This window comes from Somniosus microcephalus, chromosome 5 (assembly GCF_052327205.1).
Source record: "Somniosus microcephalus isolate GS21.2 chromosome 5, FLI_Smic_1.0, whole genome shotgun sequence".
Classification (NCBI taxonomy): domain Eukaryota; kingdom Metazoa; phylum Chordata; class Chondrichthyes; order Squaliformes; family Somniosidae; genus Somniosus; species Somniosus microcephalus.
Genome location: NC_140991.1, coordinates 319,712,038 through 319,721,376, shown reverse-complemented (window position 1 = coordinate 319,721,376; position 9,339 = coordinate 319,712,038). Strand labels below are relative to the sequence as shown.

Below are 9,339 nucleotides of genomic sequence, written 5' to 3'. Positions count from 1 at the left end.
AGAGCCCCAGGTGGGCAGAGGAAATGCTTCAAGGACACCCTCAAAGCCTCCTTGAAAAAGTGTAACATCCCCATCGACACCTGGGAATCCCTGGCCCAAGACCGCACAAAGTGGAGGAGAAGCATCCGGGAAGGTGCCGAACACCTCGAGTCTCTTCACCGGGAGCAAGCGGAAGCCAAGTGCAAACAGCGCAAGGAGCGCACATCAACCCAAACACCCCACCCACCCGCCCCTCCAACCACCGTCTGCCCCACCTGTGACAGAGACTGTAGGTCCCGCATTGGACTCATCAGTCACCTGAGAACTCATTTTTAATGTGGAAGCAAGTCATCCTCGCTTCCGAGGGACTGCCTAAGAAGACGACGACTTGGCTGCAGATGCATTACAAACAGGCCTGATCTTGCTCTCACCCAATATCTCCACTTTTGTGCACACATCCAGTAATACCGGGTCGCAGGGCTGTGATCAGAAATACAATCCTGAATGATGCCCCTTCCCCCTCTTGCTGTGCGCTCTCTTTCTTTACACCAGCCCAGCTGAAAGCAGCCATCTCAGGACAGACTAAGCATTGAAGCAGCACCCGCCAGGCCTGAATAGCTCCGCTGTTTGCTTGTTGAAGCAACTGAGAAATCTGGGTTCACCTCTCCATTCGTCCCGTCCCCCAGCGAATGGTGAAGGTCAGTGGTGGTACGTGGGCAGAAAGGGCAGCTCAGCGTCATTGAAACCCAGTGTACAAATATCACAAGGCAAAACAAAAACGATTGGATGGGAAATACAAGCTCAAATTTCACCCAAACAACTGCCAAGTGATTTTTTTTAAACAATGAGCCAGTTTCCATTAGGATTAACCAGATCTCACTAAAAGGGGCCCTTTAATTCGAGTAATGCTCCTCTACTGCAAATCCAATGTGGTTTTTATTTCACACACACACAGGCCAGAATATGGAGTGTATAATAATATTGCAGATGTCGGTGTAGTCAGTTACCAAGCACATGCCATAAATGCGGTACCTGTGTGATTAGGAGAGAGGACAATCACCCCCACCCCCAGAGAGTGTGAGCAAGACCGGTCTCATTTCCGCGTTAAAAAGGAGCTATTTTCCGAGCTGGAAACCCCATTCATTGTGCAACATCACTCGCCTCTCCCCCTGGTCACAAGACTGCATCTCACAGGCGAGCTGGCAAATTCATGTAGCAGTTTCACTGCAACAACATGAACAATTGGAAATGTGGAGGATTCCCAGGTTACCGGTTAACAAAAAACCCCAAACTGCACCCAACAAAAAAAGCAAGATAATTTATTTCACTGGTAAGTTACCGTTTTGAGGTTGGTGTTAATTTTGAATGTGCTTGTTATCCAGCCCCCTAAATCTGCTGGTAACTGAGCTGGATTCATTGCAATCACATTGTTCATTACTGGCATCTACATTCAGTTTAAAAAAAGTAAACCCCCAATCCCTCCGGTCATATAAGGGAATGTAGGAGGGACGGAGACCTCCACATCTGGCTTTCAGCCTCTGCAATGGACACCACCAACCCACGTTGCATTTAGAGACACATTCAGTATGTGTTAAATACTCACTGAGTGCTTGTGGGGCGAGAATTCTTCGACCGAGACTAGAATGTCTCCTCAGTTGGTGCTCTGCCCCCTCTTCAGTCTCCCGGAGGTTGCAGATGGCTTGGCGTTTTCACACAATGTTGCTCTGGGATCTTTCCACCTCTACCTCTCTCACTGGACTTCCCGCAGTGCAACTACCGCCTTTCTACACTGGCGAGTCCATGTCCCAGGCTTGCATTTAATCCGTCCTCTTGTGTTTCTTTCCTTCCCTCTCTTTGTGTGTGTCTGGCCGGTGTCACAGCATCAATGCCCTGGGTGAACGTGTGGAAGAACCTCCATTCACTTCCTCTCCACTGCTAACCCAGCCGGCTCGCTGCGATATTTCACCCAGGCTGTTTAATGTTGTCCTTGCAATGTTTCTGTTCCTACAATGCAAACATGCCCAAGTGCCGGCTTTCCTCCTCCATTCTGCTGTGGCCAGGATCTCTCTCCCTCTCGCTGGCTGAGGCGGAGACCAGACTCCAGGTTACGTCACCCAATACTGCCTCTGATCAATGGGGGATGGGGAAGAGAAACGTGTGTCTCATATTAACCAGAGGCTCAGTGTATACACACAGCTGGAGGTCCCCGAGCCCTTTGCAAATCTCTTATTTTCTTTTGTTTCAAGATATTGTTGGCTTATTTCATGCTGTGTTATATTAGTGGCTCAGTGGGCAGCACCCTCGCCTCAGAGTCAGAAGGTTGTGGGTTCAAGTCCCACTCCAGAGACTTGAGCTCAAAAATCCAGGCTGACACTCCCAGTGCAATGCTGAGGGAGCGCCGCACTGTCGGAGGGGCAGTACTGAGGGAGTGCTGCACTGTCGGAGGGGCAGTACTGAGGGAGCGCCGCACTGTCGGAGGGGCAGTCTCCGCTGCACTGTCGGAGGGGCAGTACTGAGGGAGCGCTGCACTGTCGGAGGGGCAGTACTGAGGGAGTGCCGCACTGTCAGAGGTGCCGTCTTTTGGATGAGATGTTAAACCGAGGCCCCGTCTGCTCTCTCAGGTGGATGTACAAGATCCCATGGCACTATTTCGAAGAAGAGCAGGGGCGTTCTCCCCGGTGTCCTGGGGCCAATATTTATCCCTCAATCAACATCAATAAAACAGATGATCTGGTTATTATCACATTGCTGTTTGTGGGAACTTGCTGTGCGCAAATTGGCTGCTGCGTTTCCTACATTACAACAGTGACTCCACTTCAAAAATACTTCATTGCTGTAAAGCGCTTTGAGACGTCCGGTGATCGTGAAAGGCGCTATAGAAATGCAAGTCTTTTGAGCAGTTTGAATCCGAAAGCTTGATATCTTGTTCGCCAGCTTTTTATTAATTTCAGATTAATATAGAGGTGTAATCTGTCGAAAGTCAAGTTTGCATATCTTATGCAGTTAAAATTTAAATAATAATCAGTTTGAAAATAATTGTATATATTTAATAAAAGCTGTGCCTTCTAAACCAGTGGTCTGTGTTGAATGGTTCATGCTCCCCGGGGGCTACAAATGGCAACGCCAGTTTGATGGATTGTTATTGATATGATAATGCACACAGCTGGCAAATGAGTCCAAAATGGGAATGCAAATGTCTCGCTGTGTCATGAACCTTGAAGGCAGGAATGCATTACTCACAGATGGGGAGTGAGAAACAAAGGTTGCGACCAAGACAGAAGATTCGCAATGAGCCAATGGCCCAGCAGCTTATCCAACAAGTAAATGCCCCATACAGAGCAGGAAAAAGAAAAAGAAAGACTTGCAATGCTCCAGCACTTTTCACAACCAACAGACGTCCCAAAGCGCTTTACAGCCAATGAAGTACTTCAGTCACTTGTAATGTAGGAAACGCAGCAGCCAATTTGTGCACAGCAAGCTCCCACAAGCAGCAATGTGATAACGACCTGATAATCTGTATTTGTGATGTTGATTGAGGGATTAAATATTGGCCCCAGGGAGAACTCCCCTGCTCTTCTTCAAAATAGTGCCGTGGGATCTTTTATGTTCCCCCTGAGAGAGTAGACGGGGCCTCGGTTTAACATCTCATCCGAAAGACGGCCCCTCCGACAGTGTGGCACTCCCTTAGCACTGCACCGGAGTGTCAGCCTAGATTGTTGTGCTCAAGTCTCTGGAGTGGGACTTGAACCCACAACCTTCTGACTCCGAGGTGAGGGTGCCACCCACTGAGCCACGGCTGACACATAGGAAGGGTCCACCATGCCATGGTAACATGCTGGCTTGATTAAGCATGCATCAAAAAGGTCATGAGCTATCAATGAATAGACCTATAACACTGGGAATCCCTCGCGGTGCCCACCAGCCACAAGAGGCTTTGAGCAAATCAGTGGACACCACATGTCCGTGCCCAGTGACCACCTGGGTATACACCAGAGCTCAGAACAGGGCAAGTAGCCAGAAAGACGACTGACGACCAAGGAATCTGTTTTTTTAGTGGTGTTGGTTGAGGGATAAATGTTAGCTAGGACACTCGGAGAACTCGTTAGAGTCACGCCATGGGGTGTCTTAGATGATATGCTCAGTCTCTGGAGTAGGGCTTGAATCCACAATCTTCTGCCTGAGAGGTGAGAATAGAGTCATAGTGTTATACAGCACAGAAAGAGGCACTTCGGCCCATCGTGTCCGTGCCGGCCATCAAGCCCTGTCTGTTCTAATCCCATTTTCCAGCACTTGGTCCGTAGCCTTGTATGCTATGGCGTTTCACGTGCTCATCTGAATGCTGATACTGAGCCAAGGCTGATACTTAATTCATAAAATTATACATTGGCGTTTGTCTTTATTTAATCTTTGAAATTTCTGGATACACCTGTCCAAAACTAAACAGGTGCAAGCCCTGTATGATTCTCATCGGTTAAGTGGTTTGTATCATGCAGAGCTTATCTTTGATAAACAATTGGTCCCTGATGTGTATAATTTATTAATTGAAAATCTAAACTTTGCGAATATCTAATCATTAAAAACTAGTCAACATAATAGTTGCAAAAAAGGCAGAACTGTATTCTAGTATTATAATTGTTTCTTACGTTTTTTTGTTTGTAGTAATATTTCTAAAATATCCAATCTATGAACATTTCTTCCTGTTGTTTTACAGGGAAAAACTTCTCAATGGGTAAATCTCACCTATTAACGAGCAACAGATGTGACCCAAATTCACTTTCACACTCAACAAAATTCATTTCGGCTGTTCTGGGATACACTTCTGTGCCAGGAGGACAGTCCCATTTTAAATAAAAACCGAGAATGCTGGAAACACTCAGCAGGTCAGGCAGCATCTGTGGAGAGAAACAGAGTTTCAGGTCTGTGACCCTTTGTCAGAACTGGAAAAAGTTAGAGATGTGACAAGTTTTTAAACAAGTACAGAGATAGGGAAAGGGGGGAGGGGAGGAAAGAACAAAAGGAAGGTCTGTGATAGGGCGGAAGGCAGGAGAGATTAAATGACAAAAGGGATGATGGTGCGAGGCAAAAGTCGATGGTAATGGGACAAGTAAAGAGACAAATGATGGGTCTAGAGGAGGTGTAAATGGAAATAGCAGAATCATCAACAGCTGCCATCTGAAAAAACATGGGCAGAGGTTACGATCTGAAATTGTTGAACTCGATGTTGAGTCCTAAAGGCTGTAAAGTGCCGAATCGAAAGATGAAGTGCTGTTCCTCGAGCTTACGTTGAGCTTCATTAATACCCATTTTAAAGCTTGTTGACACTGTAAGTGAGCAGTTCATGTTGTTCAGCTAATCACTGTGCAAGCTGGTAACTTCCTCCAGTGCATTAAGACACAGACGGGTGGGTCGGAGACACTGCAGCATCAGGTGGGTGGATTAGAGGCAACAGCAAAGGGGCAACAAATAATGAAAAATATAAAGTGAACCCAAATTGTACTTATTGACTTCGGTGCACAACAACATTGTTATAAGCAGTTTACACAATGCCCTGTACGTTTGGTCGTTTTGTCATGTTGGGTGGAAATTAACAAACATTCCCATTCATGTTCTCCTTAGAGCAGAGAAGGTTAAAGGGAGATTTGATAGAGGGGTTAAAAATTATATGGGGTTTTGGTCGAGTAGATCGGGAGAAACTGTTTCCACTGACAGGAGGGTCGGTTACCAGAGGTCACAGATTTATGATCATTGGCAAACAATCCAAGGGGGAAACCAGGAGAATATTTTTGAACGCAGCGAGTTGTTGTGATCTGGAACGCACCCCTGGAAAGGCTGACAGAAGCAGATTCAATGGCAACTTTCAAAAGGGAGTTGGATATATACTTGAAAAGGAGAAATTTGCAGGGGAGTGGGACGAATTGGACAGCTCTTTGATGGAGCCGGTACAGACACAATGAGCCGAATGGGCCCCTTCAGTGCGGTATGATTCTCTGATTCTACGTGACATTGCCAAACAGTTTTAGATACAAAATAAATGAGGAACAATGTGTAAGGTGGGTTACGTTGTCTGTAATTTTAGACCATGGCTACAAAATAAATTTACCATCATAGTTCTTCTTTGCACTATTTAGTTATGACATTTGATCCTGGGATGAGAGGGTTGTCCTGTGAGGAGAGATTGAGTAGATTGGGCCGAGACTCTCTGGAGTTTAGAAGAATGAGAGGTGATCTCATTGAAACATACAAGATCCTGAGGGGGTTGACAGGGTAGATGCTGAGAGGTTGTTTCCCCTGGCTGGAGAGTCTAGAACCAGGGGTCACAGTCTCAGGATAAGGGGTCGGCCATTTAGGACTGAGATGAGGAGGAATTTCTTCACTCAGAGGGTTGTGAATCTTTGGAATTCTCTGCCCCAGAGGGCTGCGGAGGCTGAATCGTTGAGTATATTCAAGGCTGATATCGATAGATTTTTGGACTCTAGGGGAATCGAGGGATATGGGGATTGGGCGGGAAAGTGGAGTTGAGGTTGAAGATCAGCCGTGATCTTATTGAATGGCAGAGCAGGTTCGAGAGGCCGAATGGCCGACTCCTGCTCCTAATTTCTATGTTCTTATGACATTTACATTTTAAAGAAGCACTGGGCGTTATTGTAATGATAGAACTGCAGGATCAGGATTCGAACACTAACTGTGAAGGTAAACATATTTTCTATTTTTGGTGGTGAATTTTTGTGTCCACAACGTTGCCAGTACTCAAAGATTACTCCCTCTACTGGGCCATTGTGACCTTTCCCTTTTAACACTGTCACCATCATTTTCGCATCTCAATTTATTGCCATTAATTCCAATCTATGCACATTTTCCCCTGTGGATCCATACCAATAAGGAATTTAATTCAGACTGCCTATACTTATTTCACTTTTGACACTTTTAGGCATCGTGGAGCACAGAGGCAACACCACCACCTTCAAGTCAAACACCATCCTGACTTGGAAATATATCGCCGATCCTTCATCGTCGCTGGGTCAAAATCCTGGAACTCCCTCCCTAACAGCACTGTGGGAGTACCTTCACCACACGGACTGCAGCGATACAAGAAGACGGCTCACCACCAGCTTCTCCAGGGCAACTAGGGATGGGCAATAAATGCTGGCCTTGCCAGCGACGCCCACATCCCATGAATGAATAAAAAAAAGAATTATTTCATTTCATCTGTGAGATGGTGTGGAAAATGGAATTGTCACAGTGGTGGAGTAGAGGAGCCCTTAGTTAACTATTGCTTGGACACTACCGTGCCTTTTTCCAAAGATGGTAATGAAATGGCTGTCCACCAGCATTTCACTGAAACTTTTATTACAAGGCTTTATAGCTGTACTGGGTGCAACCAAAGTCTTGCAGTATTCAACAATATTTTAACTGCTGTGAATCTCACTCAGGAAGAATTGTCAGTAAGAACATAAGAACATAAGAAATAGGAGCAGGAGTAGGCCAATCGGCCCCTCGAGCCTGCTCCGCCATTCAATAAGATCATGGCTGATCTGATCCTAACCTCAAATCTTCTATCACTCTCCATCCCACCCGAACCCATGTGATCTCCCGGGAGAGGCAAAAAACCAGATAAAAAACCCAATGGCCAATTTGGGAGAAAAAATCTGGGAAATTCCTCTCCGACCCATCTAGGCGATCGAAACTCTTCCAGGAGATCACTCTGTCCCTATATTTTCTACAGTACTTAACTTCTGTAAAGGCGATCTCCACCCCAGCTAGGAACAGGAATAAAACCATCTCCTGAAATCTAACACAGAATTAGAACACAAGAAGTAGGAGCAGGATCGGGCTACACGGCCCCTGGGCCCGCTCCACTACCCACAGGGCCATGACCGATCCGAACCTAGACTCATGTCCAATTTCCTGCCCGCTCCCCGTAACCCTTAATTCCCTTTACTTCTAGGAAACTATGTATTTCTGTTTTAAATTTATTTAATGATGTAGCTTCCACAGCTTTCTGGGGCAGCAAATTCCACAAACCTACCACCCTCTGAGTGAAGAAGTTTCTCCTCATCTCAGTTTTGAAAGAGCAGCCCCTTATTTTAAGATTATGCCCCCGAGTTCTAGTTTCACCCATCATTGGGAACATCCTCACCGCATCCACCCGATCCAACCCCTTCACAATCTTATATGTTTCAATAAGATCGCCTCTCATTCTTCTGAACTCCAATGAGTAGAGTCCCAATCTACTCAACCTCTCCTCATATGACCACCCCCTCATCCCCGGGATTAACCGAGTGAACCTTTTTTGTACTGACTCGAGAGCAAGTATGTCTTTTCTTAAGTATGGACACCAAAACTGTATGCAGTATTCCAGGTGCGGTCTCACCAATACCTTGTATAACTGCAGCAATACCTCCCTGTTTTTATATTCTATCCCCCTAGCAATAAAAGCCAACATTCCACTTGCTGCACCTGCATACTAACTTTTTGAGTTTCGTGCACCAGGACCCCCAGATCCCTTTGTACTACAGTACTTTCCAGTTTCTTGCCATTAAGATAATAACTTGCTCTACGATTTTTCCTGCCAAAGTGCATAACCTCACACTTTCCAGTATTGTATTCCATCTGCCAAATCTCTGCCCACTTACTTAGCCTGTCTATGTCACTTTGCAGGTTTTTTATGTCCTCCTCACTCACTACTTTCCCTCCCATCTTTGTATTATCTGCAAACTTTGATATGTTACACTCGGTCCCCTCCTCCAAATCGTTAATATAGATTGTAAAGAGTTGGGGACCCAGCACTGACCCCTGCGGAACACCACTAGTTACTGATTGCCAGTCTGAGAATGAACCATTTATCCCAACTCTCTGCTTTCTGTTAGAGAGCCAATTCTCCACCCACGCCAGAATATTACCCCCAATCCCGTGATTTCAAATCAAAATCAACTTTTATTGTCATTGTTAGTGCAGAAGTGCAGTACAACGAAATGTAGGCTTTTTTTTTCTTGAGCAAATTTTTTTATCTTGAGCAATAATCTTTTGTGTGGCACCTTGTCAAATGCCTTTTGGAAGTCTAAATACACTACGTCCACTGGTTCTCCTTTAATCCACCCTGTATGTTACTTCCTCAAAGAACTCAAGCAAATTTGTCAAACATGACTTCCCCTTCATGAAACCATGCTGAGTTTGTCCTATTAAATTATGTTTATCCAAATGTCCCGTTACTGTCTCCTTAATAATGGACTCTAATATTTTACCAACCACAGATGTTAGGCTAGCAGGTCTATAGTTTCCAGCCTTCTGCCTACTACCCTTTTTAAATAAGGGTGTTACATTAGCAGTTTTCCAATCTGCCGGGACCTTTGCTGAGTCCAG

The 9,339-nt window shown here is 45.6% G+C and overlaps 1 long non-coding RNA gene across 1 annotated transcript; it reads left to right on the top strand.

Annotated features, from left to right (window-relative positions):
- Positions 1 to 961: 961 nt before the first annotated feature.
- Positions 962 to 9,170, top strand: LOC147117912 (uncharacterized). The gene is made up of 3 exons (XR_015078562.1): positions 962 to 1,309; positions 4,691 to 4,895; positions 6,908 to 9,170. It is a non-coding gene; the product is annotated as an uncharacterized LOC147117912 (long non-coding RNA).
- Positions 9,171 to 9,339: the final 169 nt, after the last annotated feature.